Raw genomic sequence first — 11,388 nt, 5'->3', positions numbered from 1 at the left:
TTATCATTTACTTAACAATTAATAACCACTTATAATTGAATGGATGCCAGGCTAGTCTTTATGGGTCTCTGTTACCTCATTCAGGGTGTTTTTCACTAATTCCATCTATTTTCCTGAAAATGTCATGATGTCCTTTTAAAAAATAGCTGTGTAATATTTCATAGTATAAAAGTACCAGATTTACAGCTGAAAGTGTCTGTGCTTCTGGTTGGTGTTCTAAGCATGGTCAGCAGTAGTGTTTCTCAGGTAAATCATGGGTCAAAGGTTGCGGGGTAAGTGGAAAAGGAAGATGCTTGCTGAGAAGAGAAAGAAGAATTCATCAAGGGAGCTCAACAGACTTAAAAGTATTCTCAGAGTTGATGGTGATGCTTTAATGAACCTCATTGAAATAGAAACTGTGGTGGTACCCAAACATTGCCAGGAGAAAATGCAATGTGACATGGATGATGAAAAGGATAACATGAAATGGAAACTGAAATTAGGAGAAACAGAAAGACTTTAGACCAACATGTCCAGTACCCAGGGTGGATAAACCAGAGGCAAAGAAAAAGACTGAAGGCCAAGAGAGAAAAGAAACAGGGGAAAGGCAGAGCAAAGGTTGTGAAGAACATGGCCTGGTAGACCCTTAAAGAGTGGAAAGAGAGCCAGGCGTGGTGGTGTACCCCGTTAATGGCAGCACTCAAGGCAGAGGCAGGTGGATCTCTGAGTTTGAGGCCAGTCTGGGCTACACAGCAATTCCAAGATACCCAGAGATCTTTTACACAGAGAAACCATGACTCAAACAAGCAAGCAAACAAACAAACAAACAAAAACCCAGAAGCTATTTGTTTTCAGTTTGGACTTAGTTATGTAAGTCACAACCAAAATAACTCATTTGTGTTAGAAATGTGAATAAAATATCTTTGGTGATGAAAGAATATTATGCTGAGTTTGGGACTAGATACAGCAGCCTAGGCACTGAGTATTATGAGCATTAGTGTGCTTATACTTATTTGATCTTACAAATGTCCATTATACTCAGTGCCAAAACATGTTCATATCAACAAAGTTTGGGCAGAAAGCTATTATGCTGTCACATTCAAAAATTGCTTATAAAGGGCCTGAGGATGACTCAACCTCTGCTCCTTGTTGGGTGGCTCACAACAGTTCCCAGGTATGCGCCCTCTTGTGGCCTTCACTGGGACCCATATTCATATGCACAAGTTTCCACTAATAACTAGATAACTGAAAAATAAAGAATAACTAAAATATTGCTTTTGGCAAAATGGCCATTTTAACTATATTGATTCTACCGATCCATGAGCATGGAAGGTTTTCCCATTTTTTGAGGTCTTCTTCCATTTCCTTCTTCAGAGTCTTGAAGTTCTTGTCATACAGATCTTTCACATGTTTGGTAAGAATCACCCCAAGATACTTTATACTGTTTGTGGCTATTGTGAAGGGGGTCATTTCCCTAATTTCTTTCTCAGCCTGCTTATCCTTTGAGTATAGGAAGGCCACTGATTTGCTTGAGTTGATTTTATAACCTGCCACTTTGCTGAAGTTGTTTATCAGCTGTAGGAGTTCTCTAGTGGTGTTTTTTGGGTCACTTAGGTAGACTATCATGTCATCTGCAAATAATGATAGTTTGACTTCTTCCTTTCCAATTTGTATCCCTTTGACCTCCTTATGTTGTCGAATTGCCTGAGCTAGTACCTCAAGTACAATATTGAAAAGATAAGGAGAAAGGGGACAGCCCTGTCTAGTCCCTGATTTTAGTGGGATTGCTTCAAGTTTCTCTCCATTTAGTTTGATGCTGGCTTCTGGTTTGCTGTATATTGCTTTTACTATGTTTAGGATGGGCCTTGAATTCCTGTTCTTTCCAAGACTTTAATCATAAAAGGATGCTGAATTTTGTCTAATGCTTTTTCAGCATCCAATGAAATGACCATGTGGTTTTTTTCTTTGAGTTTGTTTATGTAGTGGATTGCATTGGTGGATTTCTGTATATTGAAACCACCCTGCATTCCCAGGATAATGCCTACTGATCATGGTGGATGATCCTTTTGATGTGTTCTTGGATTCGGTTGGCAAGAATTTTATTGAGTATTTTTGAATTGATGTTCATAAGGGAAATTGGTCTGAAGTTCTCTTTCTTTGTTGGATCTTTGGTTTTGGTATCAGCATAATTGTGGCTTCATAGAAGGAATTGGGTAGTATTCCTTCTGTTTCTATTTTGTGGAATAGTTTGAAGAGTATTGGTGTTAACTTTTCTTTGAAGATCTGATAGAATTCTGCACTGAAGCCATCTGATCCTGTGCTTTTTTTGGTTGGAAGACTTTCTATGAATCCTTCTATTTCTTTAGGCGTTATGGGACTGTTTAGATGATCTCTTTGGTCCTGATTTAATTTTGGTATTTGATATCTGTCAAGGAAATTGTCCATTTCCTCCACATTCTCCAGTTGTGTTGAGTACAGGCTCTTGTAGTAGGATCTGATGATTTTTCCCAATTCAATTCTTCACAGAGTTAGAAAGAGCAATTATCAAATTCATCTGGAATAACAAAAAAACCAGGATAGCTAAAACTATTCTCAGCAACAAAAGAAAGTCTGGGGGAATCAGTATCCCTGACCTCAAGCAATTCTACAGAGCAATAGTGTTAAAAACTGCATGGTATTGGTACAGTGACAGGCAGGCAGATCAATGGAACAGGATTGAAGATCCAAAAATGAACCCACACACCTATGGCCACTTGATCCTCGACAAAGAGGCTGAAAACATCCAATGGAAAAAAGATAGCCTTTTCAACAAATGGTGCTGGCTCCACTGGAAGATAGAGGTATGGGACTCCCCTTTGAGTTGGAGTTACAGCAGTTGTGACTTGTCTGACTAGATAGGTGTTGAGATTTGAACTCAGGTCCTCAAGAATAGTAGTACTCTCTTTAAAGCAGAGTCATCTGTCCAATCCCAGACCTTCCATTTGTGAAAAGCATTTAGGAACAATTTCGCCTGCTGTGTCCAATGGTAAGTAGCATCTTTTTTGTTCAGATGAGCGGCTTCATATTTGAAAGTGTTACATTTTTTTTGAGCTTCTATTACTCAACCTGAGAGGCAGTGGACTGTTTCATCTAGTGATAACAGAAATAGTCCACAAAGAGTCTTTCCTTTTGTATTTTTATATTTATTTGTGTGCACATGCAGATACCATGCTGAGTCATCTCTGGGATTCTGGGGATGGGGGAATCTACACTCTCTAAGAGGAGAAGAGTGATGTTAGGGGGAGGGACTTGTGAGGCTGGAATCAGGAGTGCCTGGATTGAAGGTGTGTACTGTCAACACCCAGGTTCTCTGAACTGCAGCCATCTCTCCAGCCCCAGACCCCACCCCAGTTTTTTTAAGACTTGAGTCTCTACTGAGCTCTCAGGTAAGTTCCTTAATAAGCTAGGGGTCAGGGGTGATAACTAGTATAAGCCCTTTATTAACAAAAAGAATTATTCAGTCAGAATCTGTAAATTAAAAGGCTTAGTCAAAAATACACATCCAGTGTGTTTTAAATGGCTTGAGTTAGTAAATTTAATGGAAATTAATTTCACTTCCCACTAAAATGATGCCTTATTTGGGCTTGTCTCTTGATCAGGTCAATGATGGGGATTGCTCAGTGGTCAAATGTGCTTACTGTTTTCAGGACCCAAGTTCAGTACCCAGCTCCCTCACAGCAGCTGAACTCTAGCATCAGATCTGACATGCCTTTCTGGCCCAAAACGGCAATTACACACATACACATAACACCCCTAATCCCCACCCTATAAAACCTGACCATGTTCCTCCTTCAATGCTCAATGAACACATCAAATTCTCATCACTAGATGTGTACAAACCCAAACAAATCAGAAGGCTTCCTGCACTCAAAGGAAAAACAAGCTGAGAAAGAAATTAAGGAAATGACACCCTTCACAATAATCACAAACAATATAAAAGATCTCAGTGTGACTCTAACAAAACAAGCGAAAGATCAGTAAAACAACCTCAAGATTCTCATGAATGAAATTGAAGAAGACCTCGCAAGTTGGAAAGATCTCCCATGCTCATGGATTGGAAGGATTAATATAATAAAATTGGCCATCTTTCCAAAAGAAATCTATACATTTAATGCAATCTCCACTAAAGTTCAACTCAATTCTTCATAGAGTTAGAAAGAGCAATTCTCACATTATTTGGAATAACAAAAATTCAGGATAAAAAAAAACTACTCTCAACAACAAAAGAACTTCTGGGGAAATCAGCATCCCTGACCTCAAGCTGTACTACAGAGCAATAGTGATAAAAACTGCATGGTATTGGTACAGTGATATGCAGGTAGATCAGTGGAATAAAATGAAGACCCAGAAATGAACCCTCATACCTATTGATTGCCCTTCATCTTGGAGAAACAAGTTAAAACTGTCCAGTGGGAAAACCCCCAGCATTTTCAATAAATGATGCTGCATGAACTGGTCATCAACAAGCAGAAGAATGCAAATTGATCCATTCTTATCTCCTTGTACAAGGCTCAAATCCAAGTGGATCAAGGACCTTCCACAAGAAAGGAGATACACTGAATCTAACAGAAGAGGAAGTGGGGAGAAGTCTCAAACACATAGGTATAGAGGAAAAATTCTGAACAGAACTCCAATGGCTTATGCTCTAAGACCAAGAATCAACAAATGGGACCTCATAAAATTGCAAAGTTTTTATAAGGGAAAGGATACAGTCAATAGGGCAAGAGGGCAACCAACAGATTGAGAAAAGACCTTTACCAATCCCATATCCAATAGAAGGTTAGTATCTAATAGATACAAAGAACTCAAGAACATAGGCTCCAGACAAACAAATAAACCTTAACCAGAGAATTTTCAACTGAGGAAACTTTTTTTTTTCTGAGACATGGTTTCTCTGTATAGCCCTGGCTGTCCTGGAACTCACTCTGTAGACTAGGCTGGTCTCGAACTCAGAAATCTGCCTGCCTTAGCCTCACATGTACTAGGATTAAAGGCGTGCACCACCCCCACCACCTGGCTCAACTGAGGAAACTCAAATGGCTGAGAAGCACCTAAAAATGTTCAACAACTGTAGTGTGAAACAATAATTAAATAATACTGCCAAGCCTCCGAACCTAATCCCAGTGGGTTCAGCTCAGGGCAGTTCTCACAGTGTCTGCTGAGAAAATATTTTCCAACTAGTTCTCACAGCATCCCAGCTGTGCTTCCTCTCTGCCAGAGACTTTGTAAATGGCAGGAGTCCAGTGCTCCTGTTCTGTACTCAAATACCCAGGAGAGCATTATTCCTAAACTTAGTTAACCAAATACCATTGTGTATATAAAACTCCCAATTACATAATGCTAATTTACAAAGACAAATGTCTTACCCCAATTTTCCAACCTCTCCAAAACACCAAAAATATGTCTGAAGCCATCTGGATATCTGCATCCCTCCTTCTCCACTACTTGTGTCATCCACTGAACCTACTTCTCGCTCTCCCTCTCCCCACCTCTCACTTCTATTAGCTCCTCCTCCTCGATCCCCTCCTATCACTGGCCTCTCACTGCCTCAATGTAAATGGATGGGAAATATCTTGCAAAAAACATCCTTAGTCATTGGGAAAGGCAAATCAAAACAAAACTGAGATTCCACCTCACAACTGTCAGAATGGCTAAGATCAAAAACTCATGTGACAGCAGATGCTGGTGAGGATGTGTTGAAAGAGGAACACTCCTCTGTTGTTGGTGGGATTGCAAGGTGGTATAACCACTCTGGAAATCAGTCTGGCTGTTCCTCAGAAAATTGGACATAGTACTACCTTAGGACATGGGTCTACAACTCCTGGGCATATACCTAAAAGATTCTCCAACATGTAATAAGAACACTTGCTTGACTATGTTCATAGCAACCTTATGTGTAATAGCCAAAAGCTGGAAAGAACACAAATGTCCTTCAACAGAGGAATGGATATAGAAAATGTAATACATTTACACAATGGAGTACTACCAGCTATTAAAAACAATGAATTCAAGAAATTCTTAGGCAAATGGATAGAATCAGAAAAGATCCTGAGTGAGGTAACCCAGTCACAATGAACACACGTGGTATGCACTCACTGATAAGTGGATATTAGTACAAAAACTCAGAATACCCAAGATATAATTGACAGACACCATGAAGCTCAAGAAGGAAGGTCAAAGTATAAATGCTTCTGTATCTTTAGAAGGGAAAACAAAATAATCAGGGGAGGAAAGAATAGAGGAGAGTCTGACAAAAGGTCATCCAGAGACTGCCCCACCTGGGGAATCATCCCACCACATACAGACACCAAATCCAGACAACTATTGCAGATGCCAAGAAGGCTTGCTGACAGGAGCTGAATATAGCTGTCTCCTGAGAGGCTCTGCCAGAGCCTGACAAATACAGAGGCAGATGCTCACAGCCAACTGAGCATGGGGCCCCCAATAGAGTGGTGAAAGAAAGGACTGAAGGAGCTAAAGGGGTTTGCAACCCATAGGAAGAACAATATGAACCAGCCAGTACTCCCAGAGTTCCCAGGGACTAAACTAGCAACCAAAGGGTGCACATAGCCTCATATGTAGCAGAGGGCTACCTTGTCTGGCCTCAGTGGGCTAAGCCTTCAGAGGCTTGATGTTCCAGGTACAGCAATACCCAGGATAAAGGGGAGCACCCTCTCAGATGCAAATGGGAAGAGGGATGGGGAGGTTCTGTGAGGGGGCAAGGACCAGGGATAGCAGGCAGTGCTTGGGATATAAATAAACTAATTCAGTGCCTGGGTTAGATGGAATGCAGGATCCTAGAGAAACAGCCCAGGGGTTAGAGAAGAAAACTACTAGGCTGTTGAAAGCAGATTCTGGGCTTACAACTGGCTACTAAAGTTAGTGACTTGGAACTTAGATATTAAGAATCAACCTGAGTGAGATTTAGGCCAGTTTTACAAGCTCTGATAGCCTACACAGTCCAAACAGGGCAAACTGTCCCCATCACAGGTCCATAATTCTAAAAGCCACTCAGCCTAATTCAATAAAATCATATGTCTGACTACTTCCAAGATTTTATAAATAGAATAGTAGAGTTTTGTGAAATGTTAAATTTAATTCTATGTAAACAACAAGAGTACATGAACTCCTACTTGACTTCCAACCTGGCTGACCATCTAGACTCTAGCTGTGTCCATGCCAGGGGCATTGGAATTCCTTGGGATGTGGAATTGGACACTACCTGTCTTAACTGGATGCACGGGGCACTGGTGTGTCTCAAGTGTCTGTAGCTATTTGTTCTGAGAAAGTGTCTCTAATGAGATTGGGTCTAAGCCTGCCACTGTGTCTTCATACCAGCTGTGGGTTGTCACAGTGCCTGGAAAGGGGAGGTTCTACATAGCAAAACACTGGGGATGCCATATCCTCTGGGAATGCAGAAATGATTAGCTCCCCAGGAAGGCACTGGGGAAATGGCAGACAGTAAAAGAAGTGCTCCACACTCTATAAACGCCACTTCTGCAGAACACACATCAGCTTGATCAGAAAAGCATCTGTGCACCGCAGTTTCCCACCACACTGCCCTCGCCCTTCTGAGGTTCAGTCCTAGCTTCCATTACTGCCCCACCTGATCAAGAGCAGGTGGCATCTGAAGGATGGAGGGCAGGGAATAGATGGCCACTGTGAAGAGCAGCAACGTGATTTGTGATGGAGGCAAAAGACCTTCAGCATACCCATTTAGCAGAAGGAAACATAGTAACTCTGAGTGTCTTGGGCCCTTTACCTAAAGGAAAATCTGGAGAAAGAGGACCCTGAGATTTACCAAGGGAGTGTTTTCTGGAGTTGGGGAAATGGAGGAGTGAAGTTAGCACATAGCCTTCATGGGAGCAAGCTTCCATGCTGAACTGTGGGATGAGGATTATAACTGAGTTTGGTCCTCCAGATGGGGGATGCTCTGTACTCTTCCCTTACAAGTCAGTCATTGACTATGAATCTCTTTAGGGAAACACAGAACCCTTCAGATACAGATACAGAGAGCAGTTCTCCAGAGAGGGTCCAGCTCTGAACATTAGCAGCCAGCAATCCCGGCAGCTGGAGTAGAGGTTTCGCAGCTCCATCAGGAACCCAGAGCAAGAAACCAAGGGCAAGCGTCTGCTGCTGTAGGAGCCAGTAATCCTGATGGGAAAGAAGCTTTTCTGGACCATGCTCTCCCTGTGTCCCAGCTGCTTCCCCATCTTTCTTGACTTGGGTTTTCTTTCCTGTAGAATCGTTGCAAGCCTCTGTGCCTTCTGTTCTGTGGATTCACTTAGAACATCCCTGTCTGCCTAAATCTAGGACCTGGAAGGTTGGTTTTCAGCATCACAGCCAGCTCTCTAGTAAGGGGATCAAAGACAGGCCTCATTCATGGCATTCCTGGATGCCTGAGAGTCCTCCCCAGAGACTTCTAAGACTGGGATAGTAGAAGAATGCTGGTCTTCTGGGTAATAAGCCAGGGCCTTTAAAGTGGGTAGCCAGAGTGTCAGAGATGAAGTAGAACTGGGAAGAGAGCTCACTCAGTCACCTGCTTGCCTTTCTAGAACAGAGATGAGTTTGATCCCCAGGACCCATGTGTAAAATGCTGGGGCAAGGGAGATGGCTCAGTGGGTATTTTTTGAGTCTCAGGCCCTATAAAGATGGCAGAGAGAATAGACTCTACTTGAATACTGAGGTACATCATGTGTACCTACAAACACACACACACACACACACACACACACACAGAGAGAGAGAGAGAGAGAGAGAGAGAGAGAGAGAGAGAGAGAGAGAGAGAGAGAGAGGGAGAAATGTGGAACTTGTTATACTTACTTTTTTTTAAAGGAAGAAAAGCTGGGACAAGTGATGGACTCTTACAATCCTAGTGCTGGAAGGTGGAGTCTCAAGGATCTCTGGGACTCACCCGTTACCTCAGACTACTTTATGAGTTCCTGGCTGGTGAAAGACCTTGTCTCAATAAAGTGTGGGGGATGTCAGCAGTGTTTCCCTCTGACAAGGCCCCCCCCCACACACACACATACACACTGCCCCCACTATGCACACATTGCTAAAGTGAAGGGGCAACCCAGGAAGAGGGCTGGCTCCTTCTTCTGTCTGTCTCTGTCTGTCTCTGTCTCTCTGTCTCTCTCTCTCTCTGCATCTCTCTCTCTCTCTCTCTCTCTCTCTCTCTCTCTCTCTCTCTCTCTCTCTCTCTCTCTCTCTCTCTCTCAATATATGAGAGGGAGAGGGCCTTGAGGTCATCCAGATGAGAGAAGACCCTATATATATACACCTGCACCCTGGGTGTGAAAAATGCTCAGTCAAACCAACAGGTAAAAAAATAATCTTAAATCATCCCAACTCCCTCTGTTGCATCCTGGGAATGGTTTGGGTTTTTTGTTTGTTTGTTTGTTTTGTTTTTGTTTTTTGGTTTTTTGTTTTGGTTTTTTGTATTTGTATTTGTTTTTTTTTTTTTTTTTTTTTTTTTTTTTTTTTTTTTTTTTTTTTTTTTTTGTATTTGGTTTCTTTGAGACGATGTTTCTCTATATAGCCCTGGCTGTCCTGGAGTTCACTCTGTAGACAAGGTTGGCCTTGAACTCAGAAATCCGCCTGCTAAGGTCAAAAATTCAGGAAACAGCAGGTGTTTGCGAGGAAGTGGAGAAAGAGGAATACTCCTCCACTGCTGGTAGGGCTGTAAGATGGTACAACCACTTTGGAAATCAGTCTGGAAGTTCCTCAGAAAACTGGACATGACACTTCTGGAGGACCCTGCTATACCTCTCCTGGGCATATACCCAAAGGATTCCCCGGCATGCAATAAAGACACATGCTCCATTATGTTCATAGCAGCCTTATTTATAATAGCAGAAGCTGGAAAGAACCCAGATGCCCCTCAAAGGAGAAATGGATACAGAAAATGTGGTATATTTACACAATGGAATACTACTCAGCAATTAGAAACAATGAATTCACAAAATTTTTAGGCAAATGGTTTGATCTGGAAAATATCATCCTAAGTGAGGTAACCCAATCACAAAAGAATACACATGGAATGCAATCTCTGATAAGTGGATATTAATTAACCCAGAAGCCCTGAATACCCAAGACACAAATTGCATAACAAATGACACCCATGAAGAAGTATGGAGAGGGTCCTGATCCTGGAAAGGATTGATCTAGCATTGGAAGGGAATATAAGGACAGAGAAAAAGGAGGGAGGTGATTGGAGAATGGATGGAGAGAAGGTTTATTGGACATATGGGGAGGGGGATCTGGGAAAGGGGAAATCATTTGGAATTTAAACAAAGAATATAGAAAATAAAAATATTACAAAAAAAAACAATAAAAAAAGAAAAAGAAAAAGAAATCCGCCTGCATCTGTCTCCTAGAGTGCTGGGATTACAGGGATGTGTCACCAACACCTGTCTTGGAGTGGTTTTTAAAGAAATCTACTTTAAGGACAGACCCCTTTTGTATAAAATCAAACAAAATCTGTACAAAGAAAGAGTAAAAAAAAATTCCATGATATTTTGTATAGAAACAGACAGGTTGATCAAACAAATGAAATCAAAGTCCCTGGAATAAACTCACAAACCTATTTGTATTTACTTTTTGATAAAGAAGCCAAAACCATAAAATAGAAAAAAAGGAAAGCATATTCAACAAGTATTGCTGGTCTAACTAGATGTCTGCATGTAGAATAATGCAAACAGATTCATGTTTATTGCCGTGCACAGAACTCAAGTAGAGGTGGATCAAAGACCTCAACATAAAATTGGATACACTAAATCTCATACAGTAAAGTGGAAAATGGCTCTGCATACATTGGTAGAGGAGACAATTTCCTGAACAGTATACTAATGGCTCAGGACATTACAATCAATATTTCATAAATGGGACCTCATGAAACTGAAAGCTTCACAATAGGAAAAAATCTTTATCAACTCTATATCTGAGAGTAGTAAAATATCCAATATATATATGGAACTCAGGAAATTATACAGCAACCAAATAGCTCAACAAAAATGGAGTACAGAGCTAAACAGAATTCTTTTTTTTTTTTTTTTTTTTTTTTTTTTTTGAGACAGGGTTTCTCTATATAGCCCTGGCTGTCCTGCTGTCCTGGAACTCACTCTATAAACGAGACTGGCCTTGAACTCAGAAATCTGCCTGCCTCTGCCTCCCAGAGTGCTGGAATTACAGGCATGCACCACCATTGCCCGGCTTTAAACAGAATCCTTAACAGAGGTATCTTGGATGGCCGAGAAACACATAAAGAAATGATTGATTCCCTTCATCAACAGAGAAATTCAAATCAAAACAACTCTGAGATGTCATCTTATACCCATCAGAATGGCTAAGATCCCAAACCCCAGTGAC

General features: G+C 41.3%; 1 pseudogene; it reads left to right on the top strand.

Moving 5' to 3' along the window:
- The first annotated feature begins 253 nt into the window (after positions 1–253).
- Positions 254–621, top strand: LOC127689556 (protein LLP homolog; annotated as a pseudogene).
- Positions 622–11,388: the final 10,767 nt, after the last annotated feature.

Source organism: Apodemus sylvaticus, chromosome 7, assembly GCF_947179515.1.
Source record: "Apodemus sylvaticus chromosome 7, mApoSyl1.1, whole genome shotgun sequence".
Taxonomy (NCBI): domain Eukaryota; kingdom Metazoa; phylum Chordata; class Mammalia; order Rodentia; family Muridae; genus Apodemus; species Apodemus sylvaticus.
Note: the sequence above shows the minus strand (reverse complement) of the source record. Positions and strands in the feature narration are given on the sequence as shown.